The sequence below is a fragment of the Scyliorhinus canicula genome, chromosome 16, assembly GCF_902713615.1.
Source record: "Scyliorhinus canicula chromosome 16, sScyCan1.1, whole genome shotgun sequence".
Taxonomy (NCBI): Eukaryota; Metazoa; Chordata; class Chondrichthyes; order Carcharhiniformes; family Scyliorhinidae; genus Scyliorhinus; species Scyliorhinus canicula.
The window spans coordinates 69627044-69648632 of NC_052161.1; positions in this window are offsets into that span (position 1 = coordinate 69627044).

A 21589-nucleotide genomic window follows, 5' to 3' on the forward strand; every position below is an offset into this window, starting at 1 on the left:
TTTGCCAAGCACCATAGCTCGCATGCTCTGAGGAATCATGATCCTGTCGAGCTTCGTGAGGATGCCGTCCACCACCGTCAGGTCATCCTTGACATTGTAGAACTGGGGACATTGTCCCTTCTGCCAGCCATTTGTAAGGTGCTGCATCACACGCTGTAGCAGAGGATCCTTGGCCGTTTCCTCACAAATTTGGATGACCCTCTCATCAGAGGCCGGAAGGTTGGAGGCACATAATTGCACCTGCATGTCGATTTGGCAGACAAAGTCAGTTTGTTCACACCGTGTGGTGATAGACATGGAAAGGGCGTCTACGACAATGAACTCTTTGCCTGGTGTGCAGACAAGTTCAAAGTCATAGCGGCGTAGCTTAATAAGGATTCGCTGTAACCGAGGCGTCATGTCATTTAAATCCTTCTGGATTATGTGGACTAGTGACCTGCGGTCTGTCTCTACCGTGAATTTTGGCAGGCCATAGACATAGTCGTGAAACTTGTTGATTCCCGTTTGGAGGCCCAGGTATTCCTTCTCAATCTGAGCATACCGTTGCTCAATGGGCGTCATGGCTCTGGAGGCATACGCAACTGGAGCCCAGGATGAGGAGTCATCCCGTTGGAGGAGCACCGCCCCAATGCCGTCCTGGCTCGCGTCAGTGGATATCTTGGTATCCTTAGTTGGGTCGAAGTACGACAGAATCGGGGCTGTGGTGAGCTTCGCCCTCAGATCACGCCATTCTTTTTCATGAGTGGGCAGCCACTGGAATTCCGTCGACCTTTGGACGAGATGGCGGAGGGCTGTGGTGTGGGACGCCATATTGGGAATGAATTTCTCGAGGAAGTTGACCATTCGAAGAAAGCGGAGGATCGCCTTCTTGTCCTCTGGGGTCTTCATGCCGTTGATTGGCGAAACCTTGTCAGCATCTGGCCGCACGCCTTGCTGCGAAATGTGATCACCAAGGAATTTGATGTCTGATTAACCGAACGAGCACTTGGCCCTGTTGAGTTGGAGACCATGCTCATGGATTCTGTGGAATACCTGCTTGAGGCGAGCAATGTGTTCTTGGGGAGTTGTGGACCAGATGATGACATCGTCAACATATACTCGCACCCCCTCGGTACCCTCCATCATCTGTTCCATGATGCGGTAAAATACCTCTGAGGCACAGATGATGCCAAAGGGCATCCGGTTGTAGCAGTAGCGACTGAACGGGGTAGTGAATGTGCACAGCTTGCGACTGAATGCGTCCAGCTGTATTAGTCAGAATTCCTTGGAGGCGTCCAGCTTCGTAAAGAATTTGGCATGAGCCATCTCGCTGGTCAACTCTTCTCGTTTTGGTATCGGGTAATGCTCCCGCATGATGTTGCGATTTAAATCCTTGGGGTCGACGCAGATCCGAAGCTCCCCTGACGGCCTCTTGACGCAGACCATGGAGCTGACCCAGTCTGTGGGTTCTGTGACCTTTGACATGATGCCCAGGTCCTGGAGGTCCTGCAATTGCTGCTTGAGGCGGTCCTTGAGGGGTGCCGGCACCCGACGTGGTGCGTGAATTACAGGGGTGGCGTTTGGTTTGAGCAGGATTTTGTATCGGTATGGGAGCGTGCCCATTTCGTCGAACACGCTGTGGTACTGCGTGATGATGTCATCAATATCAGCCTGGAAGTTTTCATCAGGTGATGCCGTTGCCTGTGACGACATGGTGTGGATTCGCTGAACCAGGTTCAGGAGTTTGCAGGCCCGAGCACCGAGCAGGGATGCTCTGTCAGGTCCTACGGTCTCAAACCGCAGCGTTGCTTTAATTGACTTATTGGACACTCAGAGTTGGCACGAGCCACTAGCAGCTATGGCATTGCCATTGTAGTCAAGGAGCTGGCAGGCCGGTGGAAGAATACTTGGTCTGACGCGGGTGGTGTCGAGATTGGATTTCGAGATGAACCGGTTGCGAGCCTTGTTAACTGTGAGGACAGCACACCACTCGTCGTCGGGATCTATGTTGAGGATCGAGAGGTGCTTTACTATCTTGGAGAAAGGCAGCGCATGCTTCGTAATGATGCCCACCCGGTATGGGGATTTGAGGCACTCAGCATCAGGGTCTGTTGGGCTGTCGGGATCGGAATCTGGCACGGCCTTTCTGTATTGAACGGACACTTCTGCGCCGTGGCTGTGATCGCTGGTTGCCGGGCAGTGGAGCAGATCTGCAAAGGGCTGCATAGTGGCCAAGCTTGTCACACTGTAAACACCATCCTGCCTTTGCCGGACATTGCCGCTTTAAATGGGTGGAGCCACAATTCGGACACGTCATGATGCCACGTCAGTGCGTTCCGTGCGCCATTGTGCATACGCAGTGCGGTCGAACGACGTACACATCTGCGCAGTCTGGTCGTCGGTCTCGCCGTCCCCTCGGTCGTGGCGCGCATTCGCAGGGGCCCAGGAAAAGCGCGCGAAATGGCCACTCTCGTCGATGCTTAGGCCCTGCATCTGTGCGATGGCCTGTACCCGTTCCGCCTCGTGGGAGGTTAGCTTTGCAGGTTCTGCCGCCCTGATGTGGGAGTACTGATTGTTAGCATGTTCGTGGACAACGCACGTCTCGATGGCGATGGTGAGGGTGAGCTGCTTGACTTTCAGCAGCTGCTGGCGAAAGGAATCGGAGTGGACCCCGAAAACGATCTGATCCCGGATCATGGAATCAGCTGTCGAGTCATAGTTACATGACTGCGCGAGGATGCGGAGATGGGTCAAAAAGGACTGAAAAGGTTCATCCTTACCCTGAAGCTTCTGCTGGAAAACATATAGTTCAAAGCTCTCATTCACCTCAATGTCGCAGTGGCTGTCGAACTTCAGCAGGACTGTTTTAAATTTTGTCTTGTCTTCGCCTTCAGCGAATGTAAGATAGTTGTAGATGTGGATGGCGTGGTCCCCGGCTGTGGAGAGGAATAGTGCGATCTTCCTGGCTTCCGATGCGGCCTGTCTGGTGATTGGCTGCTCTGTTCTGTGTGCTTACTGGTCATCCTATGTGTCAATCACTGCCTGTCTGCACTCCATTATATACATAGATGTATATTATGACATGCTCAGGTGCAGAGGACCGCAGCAACCTCCGCAAATGACATGTATCTGTGAGCCTTCTCCTTCCACGTGGATGGCTCTATGCTCTGGAGGCAGATAGCCCACAGCCATCTGGAGAACCTGCAGAACACGAATGCCATGCCACACAATCTAGTGGGCTATCTCTAACGGAGGAAGTATGAGGGATGAATGTGGAATTGCTACTTGCAATTGGATGCCATGTACAATCCCTCTCAAACCCAACTTTTCTGATGTCTTTGAGCAGGATGCTTTTGAGACGCAACCAGCAAAAGCATGAGAAGATGGTGGTGGGGAGGGAGGGAGGATTGCGCCTACACATGATAGTTTTCACAGAGCTCGAGGAGAGGGCAGTCGAGCTGGCAGGTGCGGAGTGCGAACAGGCCATTGGAAATGGGGAAACTGGATTTGGGTCTCCACCCAGTAAGAATCCATGCACGGTACAGAAACCTGAGGGCCGAGGCGACCTCCATTTTGGAGGAACCTTATACTGTCACTTGCTCTCTCGCCTATCTCAATTACAGGTAGCAACAGGAGGATTCCAAGGCCCGAGCTAAGTCAAGCCTCAGCAGAAGCCCGAGCCAAGGAAAGTGGACAATAGGAAAGATGTGCATCTGTCTAGACATCACAGCAAACACCTGCATCCTCCCAGAACACACATACCTCGGTGGGTAGGAGCTCTAGCATAGGAAGAGCCTCACATTCTGGTGGTCAATGTGTGGACACGTGTGCGCAACAGGAGGAGGCAGGATCAGCCAAGCCCACCGATACTGGCAGGAGTGCTGGGGAAGAGGCAACATGTGAGGTCTGAGTTCAATGACGGGTGTCATAATATACACACAAGAATAAGATGGTGCACAGACAGGCAGTGATTGACACAAAGGATGACCAAAGAACATACAGAACACAGCAGCCAATCACCAGACAGGACACGACCACTATAACGCCAGAGGGCACTAGTTTTCCCGCTCTCTCCGGATCCAGCCTCTGAGACAGTCAGAGCCCGTGAGCAACAACTAGAACATACACCATGTGGTAGTAAGATAGTCTGGTCAGGTTAGCCTCAGGACTCCAGTCAAGTCAGCATAGTGTCAACCCACAGTTACAGTATGTATGATAGTTAAGAGTTCAATAAAATCGACGACTTCCGGTTGCGGCTATGACTAGCTGAGCCGCACATTTGGAAGCTCCTGCGACAAAGGTGTTTTCGGGCCATTTGGAGGGCCCCAGCGGTGCTGAAAAGACGAATCCCGGTGGGGGAAGGTCCCCTGAGGAGAACTAGACCGATTTTATGGTCGGTACTCGGAGTGGAGCGGCAAGAAAAGTGGCAGCAGCTCCCCAAAAAAAGCGGGGGAAGAAAATCAAAATGGCGGCCGGCGGCGCACCGGAGGAATGGAGGAAATGGGCGGAGGAGCAGCAGGCCGCTCTCCTCCGTTTTTTCACGGAGCTGAAAGTGGCGCTCTTAGAGTCCATGAACACGACGACCACCAGGTTGGTGGGAGCCCAGGCGACCCAAGAGGCGTCGATCAGAGAGCTGCAGCAGGAGATGACCGCGAGGGAGGAGGAGGCCACGGTCCTCGGGGCAAAGGTGGAGGTGCACGAGGCACTCCACCTGAAGTGGCAGAGCCGTTTCGAGGAGCTGGACACTCGGATGAGGAGGAAAAATTTGAGGATCCTGGGCCTAGAAGAAGGCCTGGAGGGGTCGGATCTCCCGAGATATGTTGCGGAGATGCTGAGCTCCCTGATGGGGGAAGGGGCCGGTCCTGCGCCCCTGGAGCTGGAAGAGGCATACCGGGTCATGGCCAGGAGGCCTAGGGCAAACGAGCCCCCGAGGGCGGTGCTGGTGCGGTTCCAGCGGCTATGTGATCGGGAGAAAGTCCTGAGGTGGGCAAAAAGGGAGAAAAGCAGTAAGTGGCAGAACTCGACGGTAAGGGTGTACCAGGACTGGAGTGCGGAGGTGGCAAAGCGGCGGGCCCGGTTCAACCGGACGAAGGCGGTGCTACACGCGAAGAGGATCAAATTTGGAATGCTGCAGCCGGCGCGCTTGTGGGTCACCTACAAGGACCAACATCATTATTTTGAGTCCCCAGAGGAGGCCTGGACCTTTGTACAAGAAGAAAAGCTGGACATGAACTAAAACCTGGGAGCACCGGCGGTCGTAGCCGCCTGGGTACTCTTGATTGAGCAAGTGGCCCTTATCTTTTCAGGCCAGGTCGGAGCTGGGTAACAGTTTCTTGGATTGTTTGGCTTTTCTTGAACGTTTGACTTTTTGAATATCTTGAAGGTTTCGAGTTGTTTGGTGTTTCTGTACATTTGAACTGTTGAAATTTCTATTGCGGGTCGTTTTCTTCTTATGGTGTGTTTCGTCCCGTTTCCAACTTCCCTTAGTCATTTACCCTTTTTACCCCTTTTTCTTCGGGTGTTTGGTCCTTTTTTTTTTTTTTTTGTTTTTTCTTCCTTCTCTGGTTATGGTTATCTGTGGTTATTTATACTGTTTGATGGAGGGTGATGGTTAAGCACATTGTTAGTTGATAGCTATTTAATTATTTTGTTATTTAAGTATGTAGTTAAGTATTTATGTATTTAGTTGCTATGGGGTATTTATATTGTTAAGTTGGGAAGACGGGACGGGGGGGAGTGGGTTGATCATGCGGGTTTATCTCTGGGGTTTTAAGGGGATCCTTCACGGGCGTGGATGGGGATGGGGGGGAGTGGAAGATGGCGGGGCGGGGTGTGGCCGGGCGAAAGCACGGGCTTTCCTCTGTTTTTCCTGCGCGCGGGATGGAGGAGAGAGGAGGGGAGAAGAGTGGGGAGTGGCCAGTAATGGCGGCCTTTCCCGCGCTGGAGCGGGGTCAGAGTGGAATGGTGGGAGGGGGAGGCCCCTCCCCCCCCCCTCGAACCGGGAGGAGTCGGAGTGTGGCAGGAGCAGCCGGGTCAGCGGAGATCAGCTGACTCTCGGGAGTACGATGTTGGGCACATCGCGGCTAGGAGGGGTCCTAGCCGGGGGGGGGGGGGGGGGGGGGAGGGGGGGGGGAGGGAAGGTTAGGGGGAGATACCGGGTTGCTGCTGGAAAGACCAGGGACGAGAAGGGGCGAGCTGGGGGGGGGGGGGGGGGGGGGGGGCATCGCTATGGGAAACGGGTCAGAAAGGGAGGGATGACCGGGGCGAGCAAGGGACAGAACATGGCTAATCGACAGGGAGCAGGGACGGGTCGCCCAGCGATCCGATTGATTACGTGGAATGTAAGGGGGCTGAATGGGCCGGTTAAAAGATCAAGGGTCTTCTCGCACCTGAAGGGACTGAAGGCTGATGTAGCGATGTTGCAGGAGACTCACTTGAGGGTAGCAGATCAGGTCCGCCTGAGAAGGTGGTGGGTGGGACAGGTGTTCCACTCAGGCTTGGATGTCAAGAACCGGGGGGTGGCGATTCTGGTGGGAAAGAGGGTGTCGTTCGTGGCGGCAGAAGTGGTGGCAGACAAGGAGGGCAGGTATGTGATGGTGAGGGGTAGGTTGCAGGGAGAGAATGTGGTGCTGGTGAATGTGTATGCCCCGAATTGGGACGACGCGGGCTTTATGAGGCGCCTGCTGGGCCTCATCCCGGGACTGGAGGCAGGGGGCCTGATCATGGGAGGGGACTTTAATACGGTGTTGGACCCTGGGCTGGATAGATCGAGTTCCAGGACGAATAGGAGGCCGGCAGCGGCAGAGGTGTTAAGGGGGTTTATGGAGCAGATGGGAGGGGTAGACCCATGGAGATTTGGTAGGCCTAGGGCGAGGGAGTATTCTTTTTTCTCCCACGTCCACAGAGTGTACTCCAGGATAGACTTTTTCGTATTGAACAGGGGGCTGATACCGAGAGTGCAGGACAAGGAGTACTCGGCCATTGCGATATCGGACCATGCACCACATTGGGTGGACGTGGAATTGGGGGAGGCGCGGGATCAGCGCCCGTTGTGGCGCCTGGATGTGGGGCTGTTGGCGGACGAAGATGTGTGCAGAAGGGTTAGAACGGGCATTGAGAACTATCTGGGTACGAACGACACGGGTGAGGTGCAGGTGGGGACGGTCTGGGAGGCCCTGAAAGCAGTGATTAGAGGAGAGCTGATCTCCATAAGGGCACACAGAGAGGGGAAGGAGAGGCAGGAAAGGGAGAGGCTGGTGGGGGAGCTCCTAGAAGTAGATAGGAAATATGCGGCGGCACCAGAGGAGGGGCTATTGAGGGAGCGGCGCAGTTTACAGGCCAGGTTCGACCTACTGACCACTAGGAAGGCGGAGACGCAGTGGAGAAGGGCGCAGGGTGCGGCGTATGAGTACGGGGAAAAGGCGAGCAGGATGCTGGCACACCAGCTTCGTAAGCGAGATGCAGCCAGAGAGATTGGGGGAGTGAGAGAGAGGGGTGGGGACGTAGTGCAGAAGGGGCAAGAGGTGAATAGGGTCTTCAGGGACTTCTACAGGGAATTGTATAGGTCTGAACCGCCGAAGAGGAGAGGGGGAATGGAGAACTTTCTCGACAAATTGAGGTTCCCAAAGGTACAGGAGGAGCTGGTAGAAGGGTTGGGGGCGCCGATAGAGCTGCAGGAGCTAATTAAAGGGATAGGCCAGATGCAGGCGGGGAAGGCGCCGGGGCCGGATGGGTTCCCGGTGGAGTTTTACAGGAAATTTGTGGACTTGGTGGGCCCAGTGCTGGTGAGAACCTTTAATGAGGCGCGCGAGGGGGGGGTTTTGCCCCCAACAATGTCGCAGGCCCTGATCTCCTTGATTTTGAAGCGGGACAAGGACCCGGTCCAGTGCGGGTCCTACAGGCCTATCTCCCTCTTAAATGTAGATGCCAAGCTGTTAGCAAAGGTCCTGGCAACCAGGATAGAGGATTGTGTGCCAGGGGTAATCCATGAAGACCAGACGGGGTTCGTGAAGGGACGCCAACTTAACACAAATGTCCGGAGATTGTTAAACGTGATCATGATGCCGGCAGTGGAGGGGGAGGCGGAGATAGTGGTAGCGCTAGACGCGGAGAAGGCATTCGATAGGGTGGAGTGGGAATACTTGTGGGAGACGTTGGAAAGGTTTGGGTTTGGGGAGGGATTTATCAAGTGGGTAAAGCTGCTCTATTCGGCCCCGATGGCGAGTGTGGTAACAAACGGGAGGAGGTCAGAATATTTTGGGCTCCATCGAGGTACTAGGCAGGGATGTCCCCTATCCCCCTTACTCTTTGCATTAGCGATTGAACCGTTAGCAATGGCACTGAGGGGTTCAGGGGGGTGGAGGGGACTGACAAGGGGAGGGGAGGAGCATCGGGTCTCGCTCTATGCGGATGACCTGTTGCTGTATGTGGCAGACCCGGAGGGGGGAATGCCGGAGGTTATGGAAATACTAGCGGAGTTCGGGGACTTTTCGGGATATAAATTAACTCTGGGGAAAAGTGAGGTCTTTGTAATACACTCGGGAGACCAGGGGGAGGGAATTGGGAGGCTCCCCTTCAAAAGAGCAGTAAAAAGTTTCAGGTACTTGGGGGTGCAGGTGGCAAAGAACTGGGGGACCCTCCACAAGCTGAACTTTTCTAGGCTGGTGGAACAGATGGAGGAGGAGTTTAAGAGGTGGGACATGGTGCCGCTGTCGCTGGCAGGGAGGGTGCAGTCAGTTAAAATGACGGTCCTCCCGAGGTTCTTGTTTTTGTTCCAGTGTCTGCCCATCTTCCTCCCTAGGGCCTTTTTCAAGAAGGTAACGAGTAGTATCATGGGGTACGTGTGGGCACATGGCACCCCTAGAGTTAGAAGGGTCTTTTTGGAGCGGAGTAGGCATAGTGGAGGACTGGCGTTACCCAATCTTTCAGGATATTACTGGGCGGCAAATGCATCGATGGTACGAAAGTGGATGATGGAAGGGGAGGGGGCAGCTTGGAAGCGTATGGAGAGGGCGTCCTGTGGCAACATAAGCTTAGGGGCACTGGTAACGGCACCATGGCCGCTCCCTCCCGCGAGGTATACCACGAGCCCGGTGGTGGCGGCCACCCTCAAGATCTGGGGGCAGTGGAGGCGACACAGGGGGGAAGTGGGGGGTTTGATAAGGGCACCACTAAGAGGGAACCACAGATTTGCACCGGGAAATACAGGAGGGGGATTTCTGAGCTGGCAGAGGGTGGGCATTAGGCAACTGAAGGACTTGTTTATAGAGGGGAGGTTTGCGAGCTTGGGAGAGCTGGAGGAGAAATACGGGCTCCCCCCGGGGAACACGTTCAGGTACCTCCAAGTGAAGGCATTTGCCAGACGACAGGTAGAGGGGTTTCCCGTGCTTCCCGACAGGGGGGCGAGTGACAGGGTGCTATCAGGGGTCTGGGTCGGGGAGGGGAAGATCTCGGACATTTATAAGATTATGCAGGAGGTGGAGGAGGTACCAGTAGTGGAGTTGAAAGACAAGTGGGAGGTAGAGCTGGGGGAACAGATAGAGGATGGGACATGGGCAGACGCCCTAGAGAGGGTCAACTCGTCGTCGTCATGTGCGAGACTGAGTCTTATTCAATTTAAGGTACTGCATAGAGCCCACATGACGGGGACAAGGATGAGTCGGTTTTTCGGGGGTGAAGACAGGTGTGTCAGATGTTCGGGAAGCCCTGCGAATCATGCACACATGTTTTGGGCATGTCCGGCACTGGAGGAGTTCTGGAAGGGGGTGGCAGGGACGGTGTCGAGAGTGGTGGGGTCCAGGGTCAAGCCAGGATGGGGACTTGCGATCTTCGGGGTTGGGGTGGAGCCGGGGGTACAGGAGGCGAGGGAGGCTGGAATATTAGCCTTTGCGTCCTTGGTGGCTCGGAGGAGGATCTTGATTCAGTGGAGGGACGCAAGGCCTCCAAGTGTTAACACCTGGTTAAACGACATGGCAAACTTCATCCAATTGGAAAGAATCAAATTCGCCCTGAGAGGGTCGGTGCAGGGGGTTTTCAGGCGATGGCAACCCTTCCTGGACCTCTTAGATCAGAGATAGAAACTGGGGTTGTGACAGCAGCAACCCGGGAGGGGAGGGGAGGGCGGGAGGGAGGGGGGGGGGGAGGGTGGGGGGGGAGGGGAGGGGGGGGGGGGGAGGGGGGATAACAACGAAGGAAACACGGTATCGGTGGTGTCACGGGCAAGGCCTGCCCGAGGACACTGCCAGAAACGACAAGATGGTCTGGCGGCCGGTTCGTCGGCGGGGGGGGGGGAGGCGGGGGGGGGGGGCGCGCGGGTAGGGGGGGGGGGGATTCTTGTTAAGTAGGGGGGTTTGACTTTGTTTTGATATAATTCAAATGTAGGGGGGGTTAAAATGTTTGTACTCTGAAAAATTTCTTCAATAAAAAGTATTTAAAAAAAAAAGAGTTCAATAAAATCGAGTTGCATTTCTTTAAGTGTTGGAAGCCTGTCTCTCTCACTGCTGCAGTAAACGCAGTCCTCGCAGACCCAGCATACACAACACATCAACGGGCCCCTGGAATCAGCCTTCCAATTGATGGTAAAGAGTCAGCAAGAGACAGGGGGGTATCAGGTAGAGATGTCAGAAGCCCTGAGAAGAGTGGCATGTGGGTCTGTCTGCCTGCTGGCTGAAGAAGTGGTGCTGAATGTGCACGCATTGAGGTCTCCGTTGTTCACCAGATCCTGCCAGAAGAGTGCGTTCCAACACAGTAGCTATGGCAGACTTCTGTGGTTAGCACGAGGCTTTCAGCCAAGATGGTCACCTCGACATCCTGGTGCCACTTCCCCTCAAGGGGTCAGGTTGGGGCCTTTGGGTATGCAAAGGGAGACGAACAGGCAGTTGGACACACCTGCGACTTCCACTGAGGAACCTCAGAGGTCGTTAGGCCCTTCTGAAACCCCTTTGTCTGTGACCCCTCTACCCTATCCTCTGTCACTGCAGAGGGAGCTGCCGGCCCACAGGAGGACAGACAAAGGAAGGCAGGGCCCTCCAGGCCTCGACCCTTCAAGAGGACGACCGTCAGAGTCATCTAAGGCACCAGGGCCAACTGGTCACCGGGCTGCCTCCACCCCTGCTGCAGATGTTGGTGTAGCACTGAGAGGAAGTAGCAGGTTCTGAACAGTGTGCTGGTCAATATTTAGCCTTCAGCCAAGATGATGAAAACAGATGATGCGAACAGGGTTCACCGCTTGGGTAAAGCTCCTATACAACGCTCCCATGGCGAGTGTACGGACCAACAATACCAACTCCCAATACTTCCAGCTGCACAGGGGCACTAGACAAGGATGCCCACTATCCCCGCTGCTGTTCGCACTGGCAGTCGAACCGCTAGCAATCGCGCTCAGGGCAGCAAAAAATTGGAGGGGGATCCGAAGGGGAGGTAGAGAGCACAGAGTCTCACTCTATGCAGATGATCTGCTCCTCTACATCTCGGACCCACAAAGCAGCATGGACGGAATCATTGCGCTCCTGAAAGAGTTTGGAGCCTTCTCGGGCTACAAACTCAACATGAACAAAAGCGAGATCTTCCCAGTACACCAGCAAGGGGGGGGGGGGGGGGCAGCACTAAAGGGGCTGCCGTTCAAACAAGCCCGACATAAATTCCGCTACCTGGGGATCCAAATAGCCCATGACTGGAAAGGGATCCACAAATGGAACCTCACCAGCCTGACGGAGGAAGTAAAAAAGGACCTGCAAAGATTAAATCCATTCCGATCTACATCCCCAAGGCCTTTTTCAAAGTGCTGGACAAACTTATCATGGCGTTCGTATGGGGGGGGGGGGGGGTAAAAATGCTAGGATCCCAAAGAAGGTCCTACAAAAAGCAAAATCCAGGTGGGGGGGCTAGCTCTCCCGAATCTACAATTCTACCACTGGGCGGCAACAGCCGAGCGAGTAAGGGGATGGATCCAGGAGCCAGAAGCCGAGTGGGTGCGTGCGGAGGAGGCCTCCTGCATGGGGACCTCCCGCCGGGCCCTCGCCACGGCAGTACTCCCATCCCCACCCAAAAAACACTCCAGCAGCCCAGTGGTGACAGCCACCCTCCAATCCTGGAACCAACTGCGGCAGCAATTTGGCCTGACCAAAATGTCGGACAAGGCTCCCATCTGCAACAACCATAGGTTCACACCAGCACTGACTGACACCACCTTCAAAAGGTGGAGGCAGGACGGGGGGACACTGACAGTCAGGGACCTATACACGGACGACAGGATCGCAACACTGGACGAACTGACAGAGAAATTTCAGCTAGCTGGGGGGAACGAGCTATGGTACCTCCAGCTCAAAAACTTCCTACGAAAGGAGACCAGGACGTACCCACAACCGCCACGACAGACACTACTGGAAGACCTACTGGACGCAAGTGTCCTAGAGAAAGGGAACTGTAGCGACATGTATGACCGACTGGTAGAAAGGGACGACACCGTACTGGACGCAACAAGAAGGAAGTGGGAGGACGACCTGGGGACTGAGATAGGGTGGGGAATCTGGAGCGAAGCACTACATAGGGTCAACTCCACCTCCACGTGCGCAAGGCTCAGCCTGATGCAACTAAAAGTGGTACATAGAGCCCACTTAACAAGAAACCGTATGAGCAGGTTCTTCCCGGAGGTGTAGGACAGATGTGAACGGTGCCAAAGAGGCCCGGCCAACCACGCCCACATGTTCTGGTCTTGCCCCAGACTTGTGGTGTACTGGACAGCCTTCTTCGAGGCTATGTCCAAAGTGGTGGGGGTGAGGGTGGAGCCATGCCCGATAGTGGCGGTCTTCGGGGTTTCAGACCAGCCAGATCTATTCCTGGGGAGGAGGGCGGACGCCCTTGCCTTTGCCTCCCTGATTGCCCGCCGTAGAATCCTGTTTGGCTGGCGGTCAGCAGCACCACCCAGAGCTGCAGACTGGCTGTCCGACCTCTCGGAATCTCTCCAAATGGAGAAAATCAAATTCGCCATCCGAGGGTCGGACGACGGCTTCCACAGAACGTGGGAGCCATTCATGCAATTGTTCCGGGTCCTGTTTGTGGCCAACGTACAAGAGGAAGAATAGTCGGGTGGCCAAGAATCAGGGGAAAATGGACGGGAATCGGGGGAAGGTGGCCGGTGGGGGGAGGGCTACGGGTTCATTATGGGGGTTTGATGGCTAGCTAAGGCCCAAAACCAAACTGTAAATAAATGCCTATAAACATGTGCCTCGGCAATATTGGGGAATGTAAAATATGTATGCCGGCTAAAGGGGGGGGGCGGCCACAGTTGTAATTACGAAGATGCTTACCTGTAAATATATATGTTAATTGTTGCGTGGTTTTTTTTTCTCTCTCTAATAATTTGTAATTTGTTCAATATAAAACATGAAAACTCAATAAAAAACATTTATAAAAAAAAACAGATGATGCGGTTATCACATTGTTGCTTTGTGGGATCTTGCCGTGCACAAATTGGCTGGAGCTTGAGTGTGTGTGTTTCTGACCTTAGAACATTGATTACAGATCCAAAGTCCTTCAATGGTTGGTATAAATGCAATTTTTTTCTTTCATGTTAATAGCCTGGGGCATAAGCAGACCTCAGCATAAGTAATGTGCGTCATTTGTCATCAGGCAAAATGTATTAAAAATTGATAATCAGTTCAACTTTTAACTTTATGACGCTGGAAATAGTGATAAAAAAGTAAGTCACATATTAATAATTAATTGTTATAATAAAATAAATTATCTTGCCTCACTTAAAACAATAACTCCATTTAGGAAAGGGGATGAGATACATCAAATGGCCGTAACTTGTCGCTTCCAGACTCTCATAAACACCAACAATTTGGCAACAACCAAAACCAGTATCCAACTAATGCAACGCAGTCCGTATGCAACAGGTAGTCTGCCTATCAGTCTGATCATGCTTATCTTCCTGAACAGAGACATTGCCGGTGGCTGTTTTTAGTGGCCAGACAAGTTTGTTTCTCAGCTGGTTTAACACCTTAATTCTTGGTTGTAATGGGTGAAGGGACCTCGCAAGCAGCATCTTGATAGCAGGATCGAAGCAGTTAGATATATTGCTTGAGGCAAAGGGAATCATAGATTATGGGGGGAAGGCGGGAAAAGACTATTGAGTTGGATGATCAACCATGATCATAACGAATGGCGGAGCAGACTCAAAGCCAGACGGCCTCCTCCCGCTCCTATTTTCTATATTTCCATGAGACAATTCAACTACGTCTTTTCTGTAACAACATCCACAATGTGATAAATCAGTACTTGAGTGTTTCAATAATCCTGAGTTTCACACTGTGGTGAAACCACAAATATGGTGATAGTTGATATGAGAGCAAATGAGGGCCAAATCAGTACTGAATCTAAACTTGACAAACTTTTTAAAAAATCTTTTTATTGGCATTTCTCAAATTTATAAACAGTTGTACATATACATTACATTTTTATTGCCCGCGCTAATTTACTTTATTGTACAGAGAGGTTTATTTTGTCCCTTCATTTAACTGACCCTATGTACATTTCGCTGCCCTCTGGATCGGTTTATAGTTCCGCAAACTTAAACTGCAAGCTCCATCCAGCAGCAGGTCTGATTCTGAAAATCAACCTCGCCAATCTCAATTCTGGTACTGGATCCTGCATGAGTGGCCTAAACACTAATGCATAGCTTCAGATTCTACCATCACAGGGTTGCCACATATCCGTTTTTGACCAGAGGGGCAGCGTCTGTGACTGCCGCTCGACCCAGTTTTCCAGGCCACCCAAGATGTTGGTGATGTCAGTTTATCCTCAGTGAGGAACGTCTTTGGAGTTTCTCCAAGGTTTGGTGCATTAAAGCAACAACCGTGTCTCATTTCATTTTTCTGGAAAGGACAGACCCGAAAGGTCAACTGTTAATGTGGCACTTGCCAAAAGTACCTAGCATTGAGTTTAGTCTACTCTTCAACAACATTGGGAACCAGAAGATCAGAATAAACTTGACTTCGAAAGCACATAATGTTTTACATCTACAGGTAAATCTCGAATTTAAGTTACCGGAAATTCCAGTTTTAAAGTGAGTGTCATTTTGGTTTGCTTTCTCGATCGATTAGGCTGAAACTTTCCTCATGAAAATTATTTTATTTAATCGTTTGCTGATTCCTCTTTGTTTATGTGTATGGTCCTGCACTGTGAAATAAATCCATCTTTTAGTTTGACCGCATCACTGTTCTCTGATTATTTTTCTATGGTCTAAGGGTGAACTACACAATACCAGTTTTAAAGAAAATCCTTTTTTACAAAATGAACTCGGCTCTGACCCATTTTGTAAAATTGTGATTTTTTTTGTCACTATTTATTATTATTTTACAAAGGAAATAACGTAAACCCATGTGTAATTGTTTCTTTTAACCTGGCATGATTGTAAATAAAATCTGAGTTTATTATGGCATAAGTATTCAGGCTATTTGTTGGCACTTTAAACTTACAGTTTTAAACCATTTTCTGGCTCGCTGAGAAAACAAAAATTGAGGACATGGTTTATGCCACCACTCTGGGCTAGGACAGCTCCACAGAGATCGGGCCGCCTTGTTTAATGGCGTCCCAATCAGCACAGAAAGTAAATGCCTCCAGCTTCCCCAACCCTGTCGTCGGACACGGAGGATTCCCCCTTCGCACATATTGGGGCACTGTCTCCCCACCCCCTCCAACCACAACAGCAACATCACCTCACCAACCCCTCCTATACAGGCAGCGGGGCTCTCTTCTTCACACCCCCCACCCCCAACCTTCATGTGCATCAGCATGAACCCCCCACAACCGCAGTCTCAGGGGGCACTCACCCCCTCACAGGCATCAGCCTTCCCTAACACACATAAAGGAACCTCTGAGGCTGCCAAGAGGGCTCAGCCTGCCACTGCCCCCGACACAGTTTGGCGCTGCCACGTTGAAGCTGCCAACCTGTGCTGTGGCAGTGACAGGGCACTGTCTGGGCATGACCCTCTCGCTCCCCGTGGGGCTATATTTACCTTGGCTCCCGCTGCGGGATCCCCTCGACTGTTTCCCCTCTTCACAAACTTGTTCTGAAATCTCATCAGCGAGGTCTCAATGTTTAGTGAGGGGTTAATGTGGAGGTGAGGCCCGTTAAACATATGTAAGTGCATTGAAATATGTTTAGATGAGGCTCCTTTCTGGGCAGGAGCCGCATGACATCACCGACGAGAGGTGGGGAAAATTGAGATATGAAATCTCGCCGGCAAGGATCTAAGTTCCCGATTCTGGCGAGATTTGCTCCCGTGTCACTGTCCTCATTGATGGCAAACACGGGGGCAGAATTACCCCTGTTAACTCAGTTACTCTCCACAGATGCTGTCTGAGTGTCCCCAGCCTTTTCTTTTTTTTCGACAATATTTCACCTACTTGCTGCATGAGAATTCCAAAAGAACTTTAAAATATTAAATCTCTCTCAGATTTTGACTGTGGTGCCTATTTCAATATTTGTTTTTGGTGGAGGTGGCGGGAGGCGGTGGGGGGGGGGGGGGGGGGGGAGCGGATGCTGGAGACTAAACATTTTAGTGGTCTCTTTTCTATCTGAAGGTTCATTGACGTTTGCCATGCAAGATCTACAAAAATAATTCCTGTCTGACAGTAAACTGTGTCCACTCAATCAGTCCCATAAAAAGGTGTGACACATCTGGGGTGACACCTTGGCAGTGTACACAGTTATTCTGCTTCCTGTTGACAAATCCAGAATTTGTGAACTGCAAAATGTTGTAATTCGTTTTTTCTCTGCCTTCCTGCCTTTTCAGACAGAGCTGTTTTTTCTTTTCAATTGCAAATGCCTCAAATTATGAAATACTGGTGAATTAGGGAGACGGGATAATTCCGGGCATTGACGTGAAGGAGGAAGCCATCCGGACATTTAAAAGTGTCATTTCCAGGAGCAGGTAAAGATTGCTATTTAGAGCGATTGTCAATTTTGTTTGACAGGAAGTTGGGATAGTTGGCAAGGGCAACCTTTGTTGTCCAGTCCCCGTTGCCCTTGAGAAGTCACTGGTGAGTGACCGTGTCGAGCGGTTTGGTTTAATCGTAACTTGTTGGAGGAGCTACAATTCCAGAATTATTAAATAATTGAATTTGAATTCTACCAGCTGCCTGGTGGGAATTGAACCCATTCTCCCGGAGCTCTCATTCCAGTGACATTGACATTCTGCCATCATTTCACTGCCTGTTAACAGACTGGCAGTTTCTGCTCATTGGCATCACTTCTAGGCCATCCAGAATTGGACACGGTTCCCCACCTTGCATAGAGCTGAGGCTACACAGGGAACGTCCATTATCCATTAGCCAAATGTTGGTACTTGGAAAGGAATAATGAGCATATTATCTTAATTCAAGTGCCACTCACTGAGGCTGGATTGAAGGAGCGTGTCTGGGATTTGTGGCTTATCCAATCTCCAAGTCTGCTCTTCCTGGGCCTTCCTGGGCAGGAGACTGCAGGATAAAATGTAGCAAGCATCTCCTCTGACCTTTGTCCTGCCTGTTTTTAGTTTCTCCCTGAGGAAAGGAATGGCTCCTGACATGGGCTGAAGGGTAATCCTTGGTAATGTCAGTGAGCGGGGACAGAATTCTCAGTTTTAAACAGGGATCGGAAAGAAGTGGGTCAGTTGTGAGATCGGCCTTGTTACATAATGCAAAAACGTGGACAATATCAAGGAGAGAGGAACAGTGACTGGATACAAATGAGGTGTGGGTGCTGAGGCGGGTGTGCAGAGTAATGAGGAAGGACAAGAGCAGGAACTATCACATCAGTGGATCAGTAAAGACCTTTGGAGCATTGAAGAAAATGGCCAATGGTCATCAATGTTGCAATATGCCTTTAAAGGAAAGCTGCATGTCATCACTTTTTTTTTTAAATAATTTTTATTGAAAGAGTTTTTCCATACAAACATTTACCCCTACTAATTTTTAAATTATTTACAACACAATCCCTCTAGGCAAATATCCCTCCCTCGCCCGCCCTCTCGCGCGCACCAGTCCTCCCCCCCCCCCCCCCCCCAAGCAACAACTTAACAAACAAGGCAGCCTACAGTTTCAGACATGAGCAGCGAGCAGACTTGCCCGCGTTACAGTCGTGCATGTCCCCCCACGACCCTTGCTGCCCCCCCCCTCCCCTCCCCCCCCGGGTTGCTGCTGCCACGACCCCGAACGTCTATCTCTGATCTAAAAGTCAAGGAAAGGTTGCCACCGCCTGGAGAATCCCTGTACCGACCCTCTCAGGGCAAATTTGATCCTTTCTAGCTGAATATAGCTAGCCATATCGTTAATCCAAGTTTCAACGCTTGGAGGCCTCGCGTCCTTCCATTGAATTAATATCCTTCGTCGAGCCACTAGGGATGCAAAGGCCAGTATTCCGGCCTCCCTAGCCTCCTGTACCCCCGGTTCTACCCCGACCCCAAAGATCGCAAGCCCCCATCCTGGTTTGACCCTGGACCCCACCACCTTCGACACCGTCCTTGCCACCCTCTTCCAGAACCCTTCCAGCACCGGACATGCCCAGAACATATGCACATGGTTCGCTGGGCTTCCCAGACATCTGACACACCTGTCCTCACCCCCAAAGAACCGGCTCATCCTTGTCCCCGTCATGTGAGCTCTATGCAGCACCTTAAATTGAATGAGGCTCAGCCTCGCACACGAGGAGGAAGAATTGACCTTCTCCAGTGCATCCGCCCACGTCCCGTCTTCTATCTGCTCTCCCAGCTCCCCTTCCCACTTGGCTTTCAGCTCCTCCCCTGATGCTTCTTCCGCCTCCTGCATTATCTTGTAGATGTCTGATATCTTCCCCCCTCCGACCCAGACCCCCGAGAGCACCCTATCACTCGCCCCCTTACTGGGGAGCAGGGGGAACCCCTCCACCTGCCGCCTAGCAAATGCCTTCACTTGTAAATATCTGAACATGTTTCCCGGGGGGAGCTCAAACTTCTCCTCCAGCCCTCCCAGGCTCGCAAACCTCCCCTCTATAAACAGGTCCTTCAGCTGCCGTATGCCCACCCTGTACCAGCTCTGAAATCCCCCGTCGATGTTCCCCGGGATGAATCTATGGTTCCCTCTTATTGGCGCCGCCAACAGACCTCCCATTTCCCCCCTGTGTCGCCTCCACTGCCCCCATATCTTGAGGGTGGCCGCCACCACCGGGCTCGTGGTGTACCTCGTGGGGGGGAGCGGCCATGGTGCCGTTACTAGGGCCCCCAGGCTTGTGTTGCCACAGGACGCCCTCTCCATTCGTTTCCAAGCTGCCCCCTCCCCTTCCATCATCCACTTGCGCACCATTGACACATTTGCCGCCCAGTAATACCCCGAGAGATTGGGTAGTGCCAGCCCTCCACTGTCCCTACTCCGCTCCAAAAAGACCCTCCTCACCCTTGGGGTGCCGTGCGCCCACACATAGCTCATGATGCTACTCGTCACCTTTTTGAAGAAGGCCCTAGGGAGGAAGATGGGCAAGCACTGAAATAAAAACAGGAACCTTGGGAGGACCGTCATTTTGATTGACTGCACCCTCCCCGCCAGCGACAGCGGTACCATGTCCCACCTCTTAAATTCCTCCTCCATCTGTTCCACCAGCCTGGAAAAGTTCAACTTGTGGAGGGTCCCCCAGTTCCTTGCCACCTGCACCCCTAAGTACCTAAAGCTCTTTCCTGCTCGCTTGAAGGGGAGTCTCCCAATACCCTCTCCCTGGTCCCCCGGGTGTATCACAAAAACCTCGCTTTTGCCCAAATTTAGTTTGTACCCCGAAAAGTCCCCAAACTCTGCTAATAGTTCCATTATCTCCGGCATTCCCCCTTCTGGGTCTGCCACGTACAGCAGTAGATCATCTGCATACAGCGATACCCTATGTTCCTCCCCTCCCCTAGTCAGTCCTCTCCACCCCCCTGAACCCCTCAGTGCCATCGCCAACGGTTCAATCGCCAGTGCGAAAAGTAAGGGGGATAGGGGACATCCCTGCCTGGTCCCTCGGTGGAGCCCGAAATACTCCGACCTCCTCCCGTTTGTCACTACACTCGCCGTCGGGGCCGAGTAGAGCAACTTCACCCACTTAATAAACCCTTCCCCAAACCCAAACCGTTCCAACGTCTCCCACAGGTACTCCCACTCCACCCTATCGAATGCCTTCTCCGCGTCCAGCGCTACCACTATCTCAGCCTCCCCCTCCACTGCCGGCATCATAATTACATTCAGCAATCTCCGCACGTTCGTGTTGAGCTGCCGCCCCTTCACGAACCCCGTCTGGTCCTCATGGATTACCCCTGGCACACAATCCTCTATTCTAGTTGCCAGGATCTTTGCCAGCAACTTGGCATCCACGTTCAGAAGCGAGATAGGCCTGTAGGACCCGCACTGCACGGGGTCTTTATCCCGCTTCAATATCAGGGAGATCAGAGCCTGCGACATTGTCGGGGGCAGAACCCCCCCCTCTCGCGCCTCATTAAAGGCTCGTACCAGTACCGGTCCCACCAAGTCCACATTTTTCTTGTAGAATTCCACCGGGAACCCATCTGGCCCCGGCGCCTTCCCCGCTTGCATCTGACCTATTCCCTTGACTAGCTCCTCTAGCCCTATTGGCGCCCCCAGCCCTTCTACCAGCCCCTCCTGGACCCTTGGGAACCTCAATTTGTTTAGGAAGTCCTCCATTCCCCCTCTCCTCGTCGGCGGCTCAGACCGATACAACTCCTTGTAAAAATCCCTGAAGACCCCATTCACTTCTTGCCCCTTCTGCACTACCTTCCCGCCCCTCTCCTTCACTCCCCCAATCTCCCTAGCCGCATCTCGTTTGCGAAGCTGGTGTGCCAGCATCCTGCTCGCCTTTTCCCCATACTCATAGACCGCGCCCTGTGCCCTTCTCCACTGCGTCTCTGCCTTCCTGGTGGTCAGCAGGTCGAACTTGACCTGCAGGCTGCGCCGTTCTCCCAGCAGCCCCTCCTCTGGTGCCTCCGCATATCTCCTATCCACTTCCAATAGCTCCCCCACCAGCCTCTCCCTCTCCTGCCTCTCCTTTCTTTCTCTGTGTGCCCTTATGGAGATCAGCTCTCCCCTGATCACTGCCTTCAGGGCCTCCCAGACCATCCCCACCTGCACCTCACCCGTGTCATTCAAGTCCAGATAGCTCTCAATGCTCTTCCGGACCCTTTTACATACCTCGTCGTCCGCTAACAGCCCCACATCCAGCCGCCACAGCGGGCGCTGGTCCCGCGCCTCCCCCATTTCCACATCCACCCAATGTGGTGCATGATCAGAGATCGCAATGGCCGAGTACTCAGCTTCCCGTACCCTCGGGATCAGCCCCCTGCTCAACACGAAGAAATCGATTCTGGAGTACACTCTATGGACGTGGGAGAAAAAGGAATACTCCCTCGCCCTCGGCCTACCAAACCTCCATGGGTCTACTCCTCCCATCTGCTCCATGTACCCCCTCAGCACTTCTGCCGCTGCCGGCCTCCTATTGGTCCTTGAGCTCGATCTGTCTAGCCCGGGGTCCAGCACTGTGTTAAAGTCCCCCCCCATGATCAAGCCCCCTGCCTCCAGTCCCGGAATGAGGCCCAATAGGCGCCTCATAAAA